The sequence below is a fragment of the Emydura macquarii genome, unplaced genomic scaffold (genome assembly GCF_026122565.2).
Source record: "Emydura macquarii macquarii isolate MOO-44397 ecotype Brisbane River unplaced genomic scaffold, CSIRO-AGI_Emac_v2 contig_2205, whole genome shotgun sequence".
Classification (NCBI taxonomy): domain Eukaryota; kingdom Metazoa; phylum Chordata; order Testudines; family Chelidae; genus Emydura; species Emydura macquarii.
In genome coordinates, this window is record NW_027132342.1 from 35,284,782 (window position 1) to 35,304,860 (window position 20,079).

Sequence of the window (20,079 nt, forward strand, 5' to 3'; positions counted from 1 at the left end):
TGCTATTCCTGGGCACTGGCTCTGCCTCTCCCTTGTACATCTGGCCTAGGGGGCCTGGTGCCCTGGAGGGGGTAGGTTGCTTGCAGGGGGTTTCCCTCCCCACCCACATACACATTCATGTTTGGACCATGGGGACTGTAGTGGGGTCCTGTCTCTTGACAACTTTGACATTTCTTTAAAAGAAAAATTATAACACAAGAGACAAATCCAGCTGCTAACTCCATTCTGTTCCAGCAATAACCAACTAAACCCAGATTGCCAAAGAGTCAAGAAATGCTTCCCCCCTCCCCCCATTACTCTTCTCAGGCACCGAGACCTGGCTCTATAATGGGATTTAGGTATTGCAATGCTCTGCTTCACCGCACCTAACTTTTAGGGGCTTAGACAAATCACTGGAACAGCACTACAACCCACAAAACCTGAGTTGGGCACTTAGACTCCCTGTACAATGAATGGAGAGAAACAGGTGACTAAGAAGGCAATCCACAAAAGCCAGCATGCTAGGAGCTGCATAAACTAGCTAATGGGACAGGACAATGTGAGAGCTATGTCCTAAGCCCTACCTCTCACAGAAATAGGCACCTATTTCTACTGGCAATTGAGAGTCAGGAACCCTTCACCTGGAGCCAGGCAACTGAGGCACCTGCCTCACTCCACACACAACTGTCATTGGTGGTGGTGACCTTAACTTCTAGTCCAGTAGTTAGAATACTCTGCGGGCAGGTGGATAAGCCAGGTTCAGCTCCCTGCTCTGCTTGATGGGAAGAAAGGATTTGAACGGGGTTCTTTCTCCTCTCAGGAGAGTGTTCTGAGCTATGGTATATTCTGATGTGGGGCTCTCCTAAGCTGTCCTATTGAAGCTGCTCCATTTATAATCAGTAGTGTCAAAAACAGTTGATAGGAGGGTGAAAATGCCAATGCCCCTTGGAGACTTGCTTTTCGGAGTATGACTTGGACACTAGTGCTGGAGCAGGCAGAACTGGAAGGATATAGAGCAGCCATACATTATGCAAATCATAGAGTAACTGAGGGCACAATTTTGCTTAGGGTGTTTAAAGTGAAGATGAGTGAACCCAGTTGGAGAACAGAAGAGTTCCGCCCTTCCCCAACCAAACCTGAATCTTTCTTGCTTTTAATATTATTTTCACACCTCTGCACCTCCTTGTTTTGCCTGCAGGTGGGAGAACTGAAATCCTCCAAGAATCAAAATTCTAAGGGTATTTCTGGCCTCTTCAAAATCAGGAGAAACCATACATCTCCCTCTATCAATCAATACAACCTGACCTTGAGAGATTTCCAAAACAGTAAGGTAGCATATACTGAGATTCATATCTGAACCAAACCACTTGGAAACTCTCCCATCACTAGGTTAAAGGTTGATGTCATAAGGTTTCAAAATGGGGGTGTGCAGTGTAATTCTCTTTCTTGTACTTAAATATGAGAGGCAGCAGAACAGAATGGAAAAGGCAGTGATTTGCCTATTCAAAACTAGCCCGGTGTTTCATGGACAATATCACTAAAATAAATGACGTTGCTGTGTACTACCATGCACATCAAGTGTAATATATACATAAATAATCAAGAGTTAGCTGGAATATCTCCTTCTATATAAGTTATCAGTTTTATTCATGCTTCTGTTGTCTGTAACTGGGATGCTTTAAAAATCCCAAGGCTAACGAGTCCTACAGGCAGCAAATGTTCTTATAATATAAATGACGGGTGGCCAAACTTACTGACTCTCTGAGCTGCATACAACCATCTTCAAAAGTTTGAGAGCCAGGGCGCACCTGCCGGGCCTTAGGGCTTCAGCCCTGTGGTGGGGCTCAGAGCTTCTGCCCTGCGAGATGTGCCTGCCAGGGTTTGGGAGTACTGCCTACTGGGGCGCTTCTGCTGAAGTCTCGAGCCCCAGCAGGTGCCTCCCATGGGGCAGAAGCCCCGAGAACCTCCTTCCTGCAGTGCTGAAGCCCCGGCAAGCGCGCTCCATGGAGCAGAAACCCTGAGCCTCACCACCCCGCCACAGGGCTGTAGGCCCGAATTCCCCACCCTAATTTGGTAGGTGGAGAATGTGTGTGTGTGGGGCGGGGTGTGGAGGGCTCTGTAAGCCACACTTTAACTATAAAAGAGCCACATGTGGCTCCCAAGCCACAGTTTGGCCACCTTTGATATAGACAGCATGTGGAATAGGTAGAAATTTTCTACATAAAAAACAAACAAACAAAAAACCACACACACTCACAGAGCCAGATTCTGCAGTGCTTAATCATTCAGAACAGCACATAATCATGGGAGCAATTGCACTGAGTTCTCAAATGTTAGTAGTTGAATGAGTAAGGGTTGCACAAGCAGGCCCAGAGCATAACATTAATTTAGTATCTGGCATTCTGCAACTCATTTGTATAAAAATCCTAAATAAAAAATAGAAAAATCCCATAATCCTGATAAATTGGGAGTGTAAAATTGTTTTCTGTACTTTTAAATGCACTGCATCTGTTGTCCTTTCTAAAATGTAATTCAGAAACAGAAATTGCAGCCTCTCAGTTAATTAGACAAAAGGAAACCATCCCGTAGCTCTTTTAATTATGGTGATTTGAGTTACATAAACCACTGACTGACTTATCTGAAACACTTGTAAACTATTAGAATTATTGTTCTGCCTTCTTGATCACATCATACGTGGACCTCAGATCCATGGAGAAAACTAGTCATGCCTGAAAAATATAAAATAAGGTTACAGTCAAGTTAACAATCAAGGAGGAAGTAGGGAGGAGTTGGACAACAAATATATGTTACACACCTTTTACCTGTAGGTGGCAGGAAAATACTCACTAATTGCTAGCATCAGGGAGGAATGATAATTACATAGTAAAAGCACAGGAGTGGGAGCCAGAAGACCTGGATTTTATTCTTGGCTCTGTCACAGCCATCATGTGTGAATTTGTTCAAGTCTTTTCACAAGTGGCCTTAATTGCTGGGTGACAGCCTGAGATTGAGTGTCCAGCCTGATTTTCAGGGGTGCTGAGCACCCATAGCTCCCATGGATTTCAATCAGAGTTGTGGGTACTCAGCACCTCTTAAAGTCAGTTTTCAAGATGTCTCATTTTCCCTACCCAAAAATTGTCTGCTAAAATCAGTTGCTATTTATGAAAATATTGGCCTTAGAGCCTATGCCTCAGTTTCCCCTTTACAAAATGGAGATAATATTTCCCTACCTCAAAACCAACAGTACTGAATTTGGCCCTTGGATTTGGTAGAGACCCATAAGTGCTGAACAAGAGGTGTCTTATGAAGTTAAACAGTTTTGTATTTTAATTTAAATATATTGCCTGAGAATGGGGTGTGGAGTTTGTTTTTCACATATCCATGTTTAACATTTTGGTTAGACAATTTTACATTCATTGCTTCTTATGGAAACTTACTCCTTCCAGATTTTGGTAATGAAAACAAAGTATAGGTGAAAAATGACTTTGGGGCTTCTGTAAACCATTTCTCCAGAGTGTTTGAATTGCGTTTCCCATTAAGGAGCAGAAGCAGTGTCAGTTTTGTGAACACAGTACTGAGGAGGGTAGAAGATTGCATCTTTGAAATTAAACTGGAGGAACATGATGCATACTTCCTTGTTGCTTGCTAAGCTTACCTTGACATTTACTTTTTTGCTGAAGTGTAGAACATGTTTACAGAAGTTTATCCCATGTGCGTGGCATCTGGATTTCTTCCTAACTGTCAGTATCTTGCCCAACTAGAAGAATATTTAACTTTTCCATTTAATAGAGTATGCCTTGTGTGTCCTGATGGCAATTCAAATGGAAATGTGGGCCTCAACTAAATCACAGATAACAACACCCTCACATTTTGGAAAGCTCACATCCAAATCTAAACTTTGCAGTCAGCTTTTATATTTATAGAGGGCCAAAGCAAACCCTGGATCCAAACAGCTGAACTTGAGAAGCTCAGATGTTGATCTGGATCTGTCCTTTGCAGCTTGGTCCCATGTCTTATCAAACGAAATACACTGTTTACATTTTAATTCCTGCAAAGGATGTGACTGGCTAGCATTATATTTTAGGACTTACAGTTTTTTGCCATTTAGGCCTTGTCTACATTAGAAAAGATGTGCTTGTTTAACTAAACCAATTTAAATTGATCTAAACTAGTGCAAATTCCTAATGTTGGAGCGTCTTTTAATCTGTATTTGTCCAGCACCTTACACAATAGGGGCTTGGTCTATGATTGGGGCTCCTAGGTGCTACCACAATAAAAAATGTAGATGTAATTAAACCAGTTTAACCTGCACTTAAATAAGTTTAGTTTAATGTGGTAATTTACCAATGCAAGCTAAACAAATTTAAGCCAAGTTTAAGTCAATAAGTACATCATCTACATTAAAGGTTTGCACCAATTTAACAAGACTGATTTTGAATTATTTTAGTTAAACTAGGGCAGCGTTTCTAACATAGATAACTTTTTAGTTTCCAGACAATTCAAGGCTTCTGTTGTTTTTTCTGTTTAGATTAGTACATACATAGAATTTCAGACGGGATCATACTCAGAGCAGCTAGCCCCTCCTGCTTCCCGCACTGCAATGGCGACACTTATGTTTTTAGCACACAAGCTCAATCAGAGCTAGTGTAGGTATAACTACGTAAGCTGAGAATCACATCTGCAGCTCCAGTGTACGACTACGTTGTGTGTTGGCATTTACCTGCAACTGTTGTGCAGCCCAGTGTGAGGCTGAAGAGGGGTGACCAGTGTTGCAAGGACTGGAATCTATGTAGTCAGGTCTTAACACTAACTGATATTTACTGGTGAGTCTGCTTTTTTTCAGCAGGTGTTTTTGTCCTCTATTCACACTGAAAAACAAAAAACCTCAATTATTTTGCAATAGCCATTGTATTATAGAAGAAAGTAATCACAAATAGTATCCTTGCCATTGAACATGAGGTTATTTCTCCTGCCAAAATGATTTAATATCTAGATTAGGATTAAATAACAAAATATTTCTAACTTTGCATAGTAACACTTATCTTTTATTTCTTCCATACAAAATTGACACCATGAAAACAAACATAGATGTCAGTGAATGTTAATAATTATTACAACTTTATCATGATTATTTGCAAAATCTTTGAATGTTGATCACTTTTTTCTACACACAGTATTTTGTATTCAGCAATTACTTGCTGCAGCTTAATTCATGTTTATAAAGCAAAATAAAAGTAAGCCTGCAAGAATAAACCAAGTGATAGCAGCAAGGCCAGCACATAATATTGTTGCCTTCATAATTAATTTTGAGATTATTTAAAACTGCTACAGTATATAGTCCAGTTGAGCCAAATAATTGTAGCCTGGACCTCCTGTCCTAGCTATTGTTGATTGCATTTGAGAGAGATGGTTATATTTGTTTCAAGTTTTTGTGTTATGTGTAATTTTAATTGTTAGTTGTTTAATTTTAATGTTGTGTATAATTGACTACTTAAGGCCCTCTTTATTTAGAGCTTTCACTGTACTGCATAAGCAGAACAATCCAATTAAGTAAGACTGAAGAGTTGAGGGAGTGATAACATATTTAATACAGACACCTAAAACGGTCCTGTAATCCTTGCTGAATAATTTGTTTAAGAACAGTGCCATATATTCTGGTTTTTAATAGTGTAATCCTTCTTCATAAAACTGAATATGTATCTTTAATTTTAAAAGCTTTTATGCAGTGTTTCAGCTTTAAAAGAGTTAGTGAATGCCAAAAAGGAACCACTTTAAAACACATTGTTATAATAAGGTCCCTCTTGGGTTTAGTGCCAAACATTGGTCTTGAAATACCTTTTTTCCCTGTCGCTTTCTATATTAATCCGTTTCCTTGGGCTGATTCAGACTAGTCCACACATACTGCCCTGTCCAGAACTCATTACTACTCAGCTGCTAGGAGACATGCTAGAACATGAGCTCAAAGACTTAGCTGAGAACACAAATATTATACCAGCTTTCAAAAAAAAAAAAAAACCCAAAACCCTAAGTACTTTACTTCCAGAACTTACAGGTCTAATTTTTGCTTTATCTTTTCCTTTTGCTAATTAAACACAAGATTTGGCTCTAGGCAGAGCTATCAAGGTGGATTTGCTCACTCCAGAGAGTGGAAGAGCCATAGTAGAGAGGAGACAGCTGCAGGCAATCAGCAATTTCCCAGAGACTTTTAATAAAGTTCTGTGACTATTCTCTGACTCAAATTGACCTCCCTTCACTCTGAAGATGTTCTGGAAAAGAACCCAGAGACTGCAAGTTATCTAAGAAACAAATATATGCCATAACTCATTTCCCCTCAGATTAGAGATTCACAGACCATTGACAACGAAAGGGCAAGATGATATGCCACAGTTCTGGTCCTGAAATGGTTAAACTAGTAAATTGTCTCCATGCATTCCACGATGGGATTAGCACCTTCGTCAGCCAAGAGCATTTATCTAGCCTTAGCAGACCTGACTATATTTAATAATGGATCAATACCAAAAATTCCTCAGGTTTTGCCTATAATATGCTCACCTCTTTGGATTAATTATGACCCCACCAGGATCTTCACAAAATTAATGGTGGTGGTGGCTGCCCACTTGAGAAATGAGTGACAGCAACTCCTCTCTTGAATCATTAGCTCAGCTAGGGCTGCTTCCTCTGAAAGGCCAGCTGGCTGTGGCAAAACAGCAGACTTAATCCAGCAATTAGACTCATGATACTGACTCAGAGCTTCAATCTGAGAGAGCATTTCCAGACCAAACACAACTTTCTCTTGGCTAAGGAGACCACATAAATCAAAGAATTCTTGTTTGAGCATCGCTTTCACTCCTTATCCTTCTGGGTCCATATCCCCAAAAGGTATTAGTGCCTAACACCCATTTCTTTCAATGAGAGTTAGGCATCTAAATACCTTTGTAGTCCTGCCTCTTGGTCATTCACTAAACTCATTCGAGCTCCAAGCTGTACATGACAATGCTCACTGTGCCACTACTCGGGGCAGTTGTATTCTAATCTCTAGTATGTCAGACACCTGGTGGCTGCAAATAGTGACTAGCCTACCTCTTCCCTCCAACATACTGGTACTATCAGCAGTAGTCACTAGAGGCACTGGTCAGTCTATCCAGGTAGGTGACTTTTTGTGAGGTGTTAGATAGCAAAAGGCAATGGGTTTGCCCTAAAAGCTCTACTTCAAATATACTTAAACTCAGAACCGGGAGATGAGCTCTGATATGCTTATTTTCAGGGGTGTTCAACTGTGGAAACCTATTAGGATTCATGCAGACAATTCAAGTGTAGTACATTTCTCTGAACAGACATAGCATGGGGCCTCTAGAGTGACAGGCTGGTCACATAATAGTCTCCTGTTTCTGTGAGTGGAAAAATATCTAAAGAGTTGCCTGACTTTAGCAAGAAGTTTAAACCATCTAGTAGATAGGTTGATGAAGCACGTTGTTTACTAGTCAGTAGTGTCACCTTCAATCAGTTTGCATCTCGTTGGTATCCAAATGGGGATATCTGCCAATGGATCTGACAAGTCTGGACCCTTTCCTTTTATTTATTCCTTCTAGACACTATATTTTGTTTCAGGTGCATCTCTCACTTTCTGTTGCTTGAATATTTTGCTCCTAGGTGCCAAGGCAGTGACTATAAAGGGGAAGTCAGGATTCAAGCCAGAGAAGTTTCCTCTTGTGATGTAGCCAAAATTCCAGTATATGTAGACTGATCAAGTTAGGAAAATACTATTTGCAAGTAAAAATTATGTTATGTCTTAAAAGAAACGCAGCTGAAACATTTCAGAAAAGCAAGTCAGCCAGAGTCTAAACTGGCAGAGTTGTAAAAAGTCAGCAGTGATGTGTTTGTCAGGGAAGCTTAACATATTTTTTAAGTATTTACCGGTAAATATTTTCAGTATATAAGAGAGTATTATCCATTAGGCTCTGAAATATTCAAACATTATTTTGTTCAGCACAATCTGTAAGACCCCATATAGGTGTGTGTATATAAACATTATTTTTATCATTCCAAGCACACATTATATAAGTATAAGTAATTGTAAGTCCATAGAGTCTATAGTGTATTATATCTTCAGACCATTAAACTCAAATCCTATCTCGCCAACTTTTCTCCAAGTGAATCTATGACATCCCACCATCTCAGAATTACGTAAGTCCATTGCATTTTATTACTCTTCTGGGGGAATATGTCTGCTTGTCTGTTGCAACAAACTGACTAAATGATACCCAGATAACTTCTTATGAGACAGTGGTTGAATTGGTGTCCCTTATGGCATCTGATAACTATAGTATTTGTAATATGTCTATGGGGAAGGGAAAAAAAGATGAGGGTTTTTTTATTAGGTTCCTTTTCTTTTGATTTGTTGGTTTGTTTGTGCTTACAAGAGAGCAGATTTTGCCACCTCTACTCCCCATGAAGTCTTTACTCCACCAGTAGTCCCATTGAGATGTTTAGATTTAGGTCTAAAGAGAAAATACAAAGATAAATGTGATTGCAATACAAAAGACAATTCCTGTTTCATACATTGGATTGGGTGTATTCAAACTTTTAACAATGCACAGTATAATATTTACTTCCCTAGTTTAGTAATGTAATAGAAAAAGCTGCTGATCAAACCTGCCAACATGAAAACACTGTCATGAGCATATCATAGAATCTTAGGACTGGAAGGGACCTCGAGCAGTCTTCTAGTCCAGTTCCTTGTACTCAAGGCAGGAATAAGTATTATCTAGTCCATTCCTGACAGGTGTCTGTCCAACCTGCTCTTAAAAATCTCCAGTGACGAAGATCCCATAACCTCCCTAGACCATTTATTCTAGTGCTTATCCACCTTGACAATTAGGAATTTTTTCCTAATGTCCAACCTAATCCGCCTTTGCTGCAATTTAAGTCCATCGCCTCTTGCCCTATCCTCAAAGGTTCAGGAGAACAATTTTTCTCCCTCTTCCTTGTAACAACCTTTCATGTAGTTGAAAACTACTATCATGTCCTCTATCAGTCTTCTCTTCTCCAGACTAAACAAACCCAATTTTCTAAATCTTCCCTCATAGGTCATGTTTTCTAGACCTTTAATCATTTTTTGTTGCTCTTCTCTGGACTTTCTCCAATTTGTCCACATCTTTTCTGAGATACAGTATGGCACCCAGAACTGGACACAATACTCGAGCTGAGGCCTAATCAGAGCAGAGTAGAGCAGAAGAATTACTTCTTATGTCTTGCTACACATTTGAAAATGATGTTTGCTTTTTTAAATTTTTGCAACAGTGTTACACTGTTGACTTATATTTAGCTTGTGATCCACTATGACTCCCAGACCCATTCTGTAGTACTCCTTCCTAGGGAGTCATTTCCCATTTTGTATGTATGCATCTGATTGTTCCCTCCTAAGTGGGGTACTTTGCATTTGTCCTTATTGAATTTCATCCTATTTACTTCAGACCATTTCTCCAGTTTGTCCAGATCATTTTGAATTTTAATCCTATCCTCCAAAGCACTTGCAACCCCTCCCAGCTTGGTATTGTCCGCAAAATTTGTAAGTGTACTCTCCATGCCTTTATCTAAATCATTGATGAAGATCATGAACAGAACCAGACCCAGAACTGATCCCTTTGAGACCCAACTTGATATGCCCTTCCAGTTTGACTTTGAACTACTTTCTGGAACAGTTTTCCAACCAGTTTATGCATCCACCTTATAGTAGCTCCATCTAAGTTGTATTTCCCTTGTTTTTTATGAGCCAGTCATGTGAGACAGTATAAAAAGCCTTACTAAAGTCAAGATATACTACATAATGTAAAATTTTAGTGACGTGTAAAATCTGATTCCAGACACAAGCACTCGCTGGAAATTTAGGGACAAGTGAATAAAAAAGCAGAACCACTTTAATTTTGTATCTGTTATGTGCTAAGAACACTCCTCTCTTGATGAGATCTTTCAAATTTTTAATTTGCAGAAGCAAAATTTGGGCACCTTTCAGCTATCGAGTTCTAGAAATCTGTGTTTCTTCCAGTGTGTTATTTGGTTTAAATTCTTTTACTGCCCTTTAACCATCTCCCATAATCCATCCACAGAACCAGTTTGAAATGCTGAGAATATTTTCTGTCTGTTAATCCCTGGCTCTAGTCTAGGCAATGATAAATAATGGTAGTGATGGCAGTGCAGCTATTTGACAGGATAAGTGTGACGCAAAGATAGCATCTTTTCAGAAATGTATCCTAAATCCATACTGCATTGGCCTATGAACATATCAGGTCTCTTAAAATAAGCAGGGTTGAGCCTGGTCAGTACTTGGTTGGGAATCCTCCAAGGAAAACACAGAGGGCTGCAGAGAGCAATGTTGGTGACACAGCAGGCTGCACTCTTCCCTATGCGTCATCAAAGAAATTCTCCAGCTGGTTGCTAGGAAGCACTGCACTAGTCAAATGCAGTCTTTTCAGATTGATACAGTATTCATTTCTTGATCTGATCTGTTGTGTATAGTCTCACTACACACCGTTTTATTCCAGAGGTGGCTAAATTTAAGTGGTGGTGGAAGTGATTCTTCATTAGGAAATTTACTTTGTTAATTTAAAAAAAAAACCTGTAGTTTTAGATATAATGAATCCTTAAATGATTTAAGCACAGCTATAACCACCATGTGAATGTTTAGGATTGGACAGCCTTATCTTTTCTAATTGTAATTGCTACAAATTCCATGAACCTTGTCGTAACCTGTGCGTGCAATACAATAATCATAGACAAAAATTGTTACCCTTGAGATATTTGCTCAGAAGTAAGAAAACTCAAACAAGATTCCTATTGTGAGTTAAGCCTGTTGTTGAACCAGGGATGCTCATGGAGCTAGAGTGACTCACCCTTCTAGCAAAACCTGCAGTGACTCCACCCTCAGGCATACTTCATGCTACCCTGGGCAGGCCCCAAGTCAGATGACCGGGTACAAGTATTTCACCCTCGCTGCCAGAGCTGCAGGTTATTCTTGGCAACAGCCCCACTCAGCTAGGAGCTCTCCTGCTGCCTCATGGTTTACAGATCCTGTCCCTGTTTCTGCCCCAGCCTTTGCTGAGCCTTATCCAAACTGCTTCAGCCTCATCTGTGCCCTATTCTGACCCTGCTCCAGCCCTGTTTATGACCAGTTCCAGCCCTGCACATCCCATTTTGAGCCCCCAGACTCTTGGACTGACTCCCGCCTGACTTCAGCCTTCAGTCTGCATCTGGACCCTGACTACGATCCTGATTTGGCTTGCCTATGGACTCTGACCCCGATTCTGATTCACACCTTGTCCCTAGACTCTGGTTTCAGTGCTGCCTTTGGCTCAGTCCTGACTCTATGTCTGGCTTCAGCCACCACTCCAACTACCAGGTCTGACCACCTAGAACCCGGAGCCTGACACCTACAGCATCTTTCATTTTGCTTCCTTGAAGGTTTACATTACCATAGTTGATATAATGCACAGTTTAGATAGTTCATAATGGGCACATTAGTCCTCTAATAATAAATCACCAAATCCCTTGTTGGGTTGGCAGATGCCATTTGTGACATTTGGAACCTATGAACTTTTGATCCATGACTCAAGTGGCAAATCTCTGATGAATCCAAATTTCTTTCTCTGGAGTCAATATACAAAAATCTGACTCTGCTCAAAAACCACACTCCTTGTACAATGTAATTGTCCTTTTTACTAACTCACTATTGGCCTGATCCAGAGGCCTTTGAAATCAATGGAAATCTTTCCATTGATCTCAATAAACTTTGGATCACATTCTGTGTTTGGAGCCCCCTTCGCTAATAAAGCTGCAGGAAGCAGCATGCTTGCCAACCCGTTGACTCACTTAAAATCTGCATTTAAGGAAAATATTCCAGAGAGAAATTCCAGCCTCAATGAAAAGAGAAAATGAAAGGGAATACAGTCCCATCACAGCTGCTGAGAAAAGGACACCAGGTCCTTTGAACTGGTATAAAATGTACAGAACATTAGATGAATGTTGCTTACCTTTTCATAAATTACTGCTCTGAAATGCCGTCGTTAGTGGTTTCTTTAGTAATCTTTCTTGGTAAGTATTTATGGGAAAGGGTCCAGTATGAATACACGGTAATTCGGTTAGCAGCATTCTCATTACTTGATATGTACGAAATATCTTTAAACATTGTTATCAGCCAAAGAAATTATGGGGAAATGCAACATCAGGAAATTAAAATCTGTGATGTTATACAGTTTCAGATAATAGATAAGCAGCTGCGTTTCTGCATTCATATTTTTCATAATTATTTGTATTGAAAATAATTATCCTAATCATCATTAGCTCTGCATTAAATCGTACATCTTCTGCCTTGAAAGAAGTGAAGCAAAGTGAAATGCCAAAAATAAAGTTCCAAAGAGATTATTTTTATTCTCAACAACATGGTTAAGGTTTTCCACTCAGAAGCTGGTTTTTGCAGAACAACTAACCTCTCTTCAAAGTTACATCTTGATTTTTAAAACTGTGACACAGAATCAGCTAAGTTAATAATTCTTATTTTTTACATTGCTAGAGAACATCTGACACATGGACGGTTCCTGTGCTGGTGTGTTCTTTATTCAAGAAAATGGGGACCAAAAAACCCCCAACTGGAGTATGTTTATGATGTGGGTGAGATTCACGTACTCATACTCACATTAAAGAGTATGGTATTCCCTGGGTCATCAACTGAAGTCAATGGGTGGGCCCACTTGTGAAATAAAGTGCTTGTCGATGTGAATAAGGGATCAGGATATACCCCAGACAGAACAAGGAAAGATAAATCATCCAAACAGATTATTTGAAGTACTTTTGCTCTATACCTTAGGTATATACACAATTTTAGCAGGGAAAGGTTAGCTTTTAAAATAACTTAATCTATACCGCAGATAAGGGGAATCTGAGGGCAAAGAAAGACTTCATTCAAAAAACAGAGGAAAATGAGCCCTAACAATAGGTCTTCTTTACAGAAAATGCGCTGGGCTAGCGTGTATGTTCCATTACACATGGGATTCTGTGATTTTGAGTCAGCTGGTCCAGACTGGAATAACAATGAGAGTACTGTACAGCAATAATTGCTATCTGAGGCACTAATTGGAACAAATTGCCCACAGGGGGAAAATTAAAAACAAAAGGACACCACTTGCCATGATCTTTGCGCTACGGAATCAGTTTACAACAATGAGTTCTTACTCCGAGGGGCAGATTCTACAGTGAAGTTTGAAGCAATATTGAAATCTAGTAATCACCAGCAGGTGCCATTATGGAACCCATTTAGAAAGAGAAAAGGGGAGGAGGAGAATAAGACATGCTTGTAAGGACTTGTATTGTTTTCTAAGATTTCACGATCAGAGAGAGAAAATAAAACTTTAAATTTTCTTGTTCAATGCAATGATGATAAACGTGACATGATGGGTTATCGTCTCATGTAAGAAATATGCAATAGCAAAGCAATGTTTTGGCTGCATATACTTACTTCAGCTATTTACACAAAGAAAATTCAATGCATTAAAAACAATTTACAACTTCTCCCCTAACTGCTGTCCAATCACAGAATGACCGTTATTAAACAAACAAAGTGTATCTTCCTCTGAAACTATTCTGAAGTACAGAAGTGCATAGAATGTGACTTGTGGGCCAAAAGCAATTCTAAAATAATCACTCTTCTATTTAATATGCAGGAACAGCCTATAAAGACTACAGATCAAGTTTTTTCCTGCAGATAAATGCACCTGCGGTCTCTGAGCCTGACCTCAGTTTCTGCTAGATCTGGGAGCCTTAGTCTGCTTAGTTTCCATTTCAATTTTTTAAAATCTCTTTGAAGAATTCCATGTTCACTGGAACATATACACTAGGCCAGTCTATTTACTGGGAAGACAAACTATTGTCAGGGCTCATTTTCCAGCGTTTCTTGAATGTATACGCGTCATTCGGCATTCCAGTATTGTCGACATTTCTTCTTTCAGTTTTTGAGTCTGTCAAGTTTCCATTTGTGTTTTTTCTTTACTCTCAACCCTCTTCAGAGCTGTGTCTTTCTGGCCCACCTCCTGATCAATCACTCATTCATCTAATGAGATCACCTCCTTTTTAAGCTCAGAGCTTGTCTTTCCAGATCTATTTTTACTTTACGATTTTTGGTCTGACATCGCTGAAGATCTTACTTCCTTTTCTTCTTCCTTTGCTGAATTTTACAGTAGCTAACTCAGACCCTATTTAAGCATTGGCCACATTGTGCTGATGATGACTGAAATAATTGTTCAGTTTGGCTATAGATTCAAGGAAAAATGCTAGGATGCTAAGCTTATCATAGCTTATGTGGGGAGTGAGAGGTTTGCGGTTCTTTTGTTTTGGAGGTAGAGAGAGCTTCTTTGCCTCCCCTTAATTGTATCCAGATAAGCAAAAACTCAAGGCATTTAACATGGGTCTTACTATAAACAGTTCTGTTCCCCTTACACTGAAAGTGCACATAGGCTGTATTTTTGCTTCGCTGAGCATACATAGAGATGGACTGAGATGCTCAGCTTTGGGTTTGTCAAAACTCAGGCATTCTGTTTTGCCTTTTCAATGATAAAACCAAATTCAACTTTGGACATGTGGCAAATAGTAATATGGAGTATTTTACACTTCCCTACTTTCTCCGTTCTTCTATAACATTATCAGGATAAAAATAACATTAGTCTTTCCCTTTTTAACAATTATCGCTCAGCTTCTAAGACTACAATGGAAATAAAATTAAAATCATGCACATCCCAGGCTCAGAATCACAAATGTATGTAACAAATAGATGCATATTTCTAGTTGGTCCCCACTATTGCTAAATTCAGATAGGACATCGGAGGTATTAATACAATTGGGGTGCAGAACAGAAACATGGTTAAGTTGCAAGAATGACCTGCAGTCTAGTTTTGGGACCTAAATAAAGATGACTGGCCATCAGCTTAAACAGTATCTTTACATGTTAATTACTGGAAGGAGGAATTGAGGGGTTCATTGTCACTGTCATTTGACTTTGCTGAATTCATTGTTCTGGCAACATTGCATATACCAAGCTTCAGTTCACGGAAGCAAATAGCAAATGCTTATACACGTTTCCCATGCAGCTATCTGGGCATGAGATCTTGCCAGCTGGCAGTTCTTTGGTCATGTCAACTAACTTCTTGATATGTAGAGGAAAACCTAGCATTTTAATTTATTTAAAAGCTTTAGCATTCTGTTTATACTGAGCAAAAAGGTATTGTTAAAAAAAAAAAAAAGCATTGATTGGAACACAGCGAGTTTGGCAAGACACATATAGCACCGTGTGTCAAAGCACAACAGCTATCCTAGGTACTTTACAAGTGTTACACCAGTTGGTTGCAATGTTAAGATAGAGGTCTTTTGCTCAGATCCTGGTGAACCAGAGCACTTCACAACTGTCACAACCAGTCCTCCCAGCTACTGCTCCCAGCAACAGTGCTCGGCATTATGGAGTAGGTACTTCAGGAGTCTCAGAATGTATTGGGACAGATAGTTCTGCAGTCCCAGTCTTGTAAGGTGCTTTTCAACATTGATGCATGGGCAAAATCACTGCAAGAGCAAAAGATGCAACGCACCATTTTGTGCAGTTAGTAACCCTGATACAGTCTCCTTGCTTAGTGTAGAAATTCTCTTAATAATATAGGTCATGAAGGACCCCCATCACACTTTTTTTTGTAGGGGGGGGGGAAGCGAAGGGTTGGTCCCTGAGTGCTGGCTAAATCCAAACTCAGCTAGGAGAGAATTCCCCTGCAGTTCCAATTAGATATGATATTCTTCAGAAATAGTGCTACCTCAGGGTGCTCTTGCTCTTTCTTTTCCACCCTGGCCACGCAAAAAAAGTGGTAAGTAGGAGGTGGAGCCAGTGAAACTGGCCACTCCCTTAGGAGGGAACTTTCGGCATCCTGTTGAGGCATGTAGCAACAGGCTCGCTTGCCTACATGCTTGGGAGACCCAAGAGGCATTTATACACCATGAGACTGCCTCCCAGTGTCCCTGCTGTGGGAGTTCCAGCCCACTCCTCAGTGCAAGCCAGTGCCTTCATGGCACAACTGAGCTCGTCTCCATTGCTGCACCTTTTACGAATTTGCTTTCCTTTCTGCGTTCGTGTGTGCGTGTACGCGTGCACCGTTTCTTGGTATGGATTGTGTCTTGTCAGTCTCCAAAGCCATAGACGCCTCAGACATAGGTTGTGAATTAAGTTGTGCTTCCCTCACTATTTCCTTCTCTTTTACTGGACTCAGATTGACTGGGCCAGATTCAGTCAAAAATTCTGTTGGGCCTTATGCCCTTCAAGCCCTGAAAATATTTTAATTAACAGGGGACTGGACTGACATCCACAGAGTTCTTATTGGGTCTCACTTTCTGAAGCTACTCTACCTTTGGCAGCTTCAGTAATCATGCTCCTGCTCTTACTTTCCAGCTCAGAGACTGAGCCACTATCAGGCTTTATGGTATTCGCTAAAAGTGGATGAGAGAATTTTTTGGCAAAGATTACAAAGAAAAGTTTTCCTGTTGTGGTAAATTGCTCTGTGTGCAAAACTTGTGACTTCCTTGATTCTTCTGCTCTCTACAAAAAACTTCAGGGTTTTTTCCCCCAAATTGTTTAGTAGAGGAATAAGAGAGCAGACCAGTTGTGTTGCTTAATGGAATCACTTTGTTGTTGTTGTTGTTTGTTTTTTCAGGTTGGAAGACAGGGCCAGTGTACTGTTACTGTGCCTCTTTCAGGAGTTATTTTGTTGGATAGTTACACCTGATGGAACTGCTACAGTAGCTGGAGTTTCTTACTGAGGTTTAGTAACAGGAAGAATCTGTGATAACTGATCCCATATTAGAGTCTTGTATGATTTTATATTTTTAGCTATGCTCAAGAATGAAACTCAGTTTGGTTTCAGACATATAGCCTGTGGCAGTAGGTTGGGATAATGGACATCATGGAGATGTATAAAGGGAGATGGCAGGGTGTGGAAATGTATGATGAACTAAAATGAAAAGTTGCATCTATGACTTGTAACATCAAATCCAAGCTGAATGTGCCTATACTGTATATAAAGAGAAAATGTGCTACTGTATTAGTACCTTCGTGAGTGTGCATTCCTGCTGGCACCACAAAAAGAACCAGGAATGACTACTGCAACTGTCAACATTACGCAGCCTATGGGCGCAATCCCACTCCCACTGAAGTCCATAGGAATTTTTCAATCGACTTCAATGGAGCTGGATTGGTGTCAAAAAAAGTTACCATCTCTTTTCTTTATCTCACCCTCCATCCATCCCCTTTGAAGTCACTGGAGCTGCACCTGCTTATGTTAGATAGAAATTTACTCTAGCATTTAAAAAAAAAACTAATTTTTTTACTGATTCATTATGCAAGGTAGCATATCACTGAGATCTATAGAATACAAAACCCACTAAAAATACCATATCTGAATAAAACAAAACTCGCTGGGGTGCATCTACTCATAAGATTTGCATTTCTGCCTTCTCCGGTTTACATTAAATTGAAAAAGCTAAAAGTATCTTTGTTCAATAGCAAAAACTAGTTAAAGGAGATAAGAATAGTAGCCTGCATTGTAAGTTAATTATTTCATGAAATAGATGGAATTACTGAACCAAATATACACCAAGAAATCTAATGTAATGAGTCTCACACAGATGCTTTTGAAAAAGAAAAGAAATTATATGGATCTGACCCAGAACCCAGCTATAAATTAGGTGGTTGGGAGGGGGGAGGGGTTGATCAGCTAACAGTTTACATTTTGCTTGTTCTTTTAGTCTTGTTTAGCTTACCTGAAGGTAGTAATTTGCAACAGAAGAAACACAGTGAAATGTTTGTTTCTGTGTTGCTAGACAACATATTAGTTTTGATTTGGTTTTCAATCATTTTTAAAGCACCAGTATAGTACATAATATTAAGGAAAGCAAAATATATTCCCTCTTTCAAGTTAATATAAAGGTATGTGAAGGCCAATTGTTTGAATGAAGTCAGTTACTTATAAGCTCAAATTTTATTAATTGTTTTCAATATGGCTTGTCATGCACTCCAGATCTAGGCAATATAAAGTAAAGATCTAGGGGGCAGTTATGCCACAAGCTGCCAGAGATTTTGGGTTTTTTAAAGTATTTCTTTGTTAATTTTTCAAGGAAAAAGACATTTATATTAATATAACAATCATTAGTGACATCCGAATAGAGGAGTGCATCTTTTTCTGTTGTTATGCTTCTGTTATCTTTGGTGGATCACTGGGTGTATTAGTTACAAATGGAATCTGTAGAATGTTGTTAATAATTACAGAAGACGTATTATGTCACAATTGCGTCAGTGCACACGTGATACAAAATATTAATCAATGTAATAAATATAAGCCAGGTTAAATTAGTGTAAGGGTGTCCACACTCTCTTGAAGGTGGATGGGGAGATGTCTGTGTGTGCAGCTTTGCTAAGATTCCCCCTGCACACATGCACAGTGTTGGGTTTGGGGATTGGGATGGGCCTATCTACACATACACTTGCACCAGTCTAACTATAATGGGTTTTTAAATAAATCTAGTTAAAAACCTCTGCTGACTCCTCCATGGGCACTATTAAAGCAATTGAAATCTGTCTTATATCAATTTAACTAAACCACAAGTTGTGTGTAGACAAGCCCTGACCCTACCCAACTCTGTGCTTGTGTTCAGGGAGCCTTTGGAAAGCTGTGCAGCAAGCTGCATCAGTTCTACTGCAATCAGTGTTTCTCTGAGAAGGAATGGAGAGCTGGACTTGTCCTTATGTGAACTGTACATAAGAAGGTTTCAATTCCATCTAGGGGCTCTGGCATGGACATTAAGCATGAGAACTTCAGAGATGGAATAACAACGTCAGTTTATTTACTTTTTAAGTACTTTTTTTAACTGAGTGGTTTCCAAAATATTCTCCCTTTTTATTAGCCCAAATCTAGAAATATAGGCAATGACCCCCAAAATGAGCACACACAAATACTTCAAAAGCAGAATCAGTGTACATCCTGTACTCTGACCAGCAGCCATCCAAAACACAGTCCCTCTGACTGCACTAATTCAGGTTATGCCAGAGGTTATGGGTCTATTACAGCAGTGAGTGGGTGAAGTTCTGTGGCATGTAGTGTGCAGGTCAGACGAGATGATCAGGATAGTCCCCTTTGGCCTTAAAGTTTATGAGTCTGATTTTATTTCTCTAAAAAGCAAGAGCTGTCTGCATTGAAGGAAAGGCAGCTGCGCCTAAAGGCCATTACCAGGTCAGGTGGGACTCACACATAAATATGCACAACACTTTGGTTGACACCTCATCCTTATACCATGTCCCTCTATTACAGCTCCTGTGGGAGAAGGTACAGACCAGTCTCTCACTGGACTTTAGGGACATCCAAAATAGGGAAACCATCCCAAACCCCTAATCCTGGATGTGAGTTTTCAAGTGGGTGCCTATCCTCAATGCTTTTTAGAATTTTCCCCTGTGATTTTTGTTCTTCTCTCAGTCCCTTGCTGTATCTCCAATCATGTGTTGTTTTCCTTCTCAACTCCCATATGTTTGCCCCCCCTCACTGTCCTTCAGCTTAGTGATTTCTTTATAAAGAATCATTTCCATTCTCTAAATGTTAAAAGCATGATTGTTTGCACATTTGTGACATCACTTTATGCTAAGTAAGTATAGCATTAAGAACACAGAATTATTTTTCTCCATTTTGATAACAGTTGGTTAATAGTCTGGCATTTATATTGGACATCATCATGGTCAGAAACTTTATCAGACAATCACATTCCTTTTCTGAGAATGCCTGCTTTGTAAAAGGAATGTAATGCTATCAGACCGGAGTTCCAAAACTGGGGTACCTGAGCTTGACATTCCATCCATTCATGTCACAACAATTTTTTAAGAAGGAGGTATGTGAACCAATAAAGTTTGGGAGCCACTGCTATAAACATTTGTTAGTGTGTCTGATGAAGAGACAGCTGAGGCACCATCTTTGAATTTTTGCTGTAGCCTACTCCATATCTTATACAGTAGCTGTGAACTGATGAACATTACTTAGATTC

At 39.7% G+C, this 20,079-nt stretch overlaps 1 long non-coding RNA gene across 3 annotated transcripts; it reads right to left on the reverse strand.

Annotated features, from left to right (window-relative positions):
* Nucleotides 1-2,344: 2,344 nt before the first annotated feature.
* On the reverse strand, nt 2,345-6,587 carry LOC137160555 (uncharacterized). 3 transcript variants are annotated; one of them, XR_010921927.1, is made up of 3 exons: nt 6,532-6,587; nt 4,700-4,847; nt 2,345-2,708 (listed from the first exon to the last, which is right to left on the reverse strand). It is a non-coding gene; the product is annotated as an uncharacterized lncRNA (long non-coding RNA). The 3 variants fall into 3 exon arrangements; XR_010921926.1 differs by lacking the exon at nt 6,532-6,587 and adding an exon at nt 6,030-6,117; XR_010921925.1 differs by lacking the exon at nt 6,532-6,587 and adding an exon at nt 5,815-5,984 and having other exon boundaries at nt 2,346-2,708.
* Between the last annotated feature and the right edge of the window lie 13,492 nt (nt 6,588-20,079).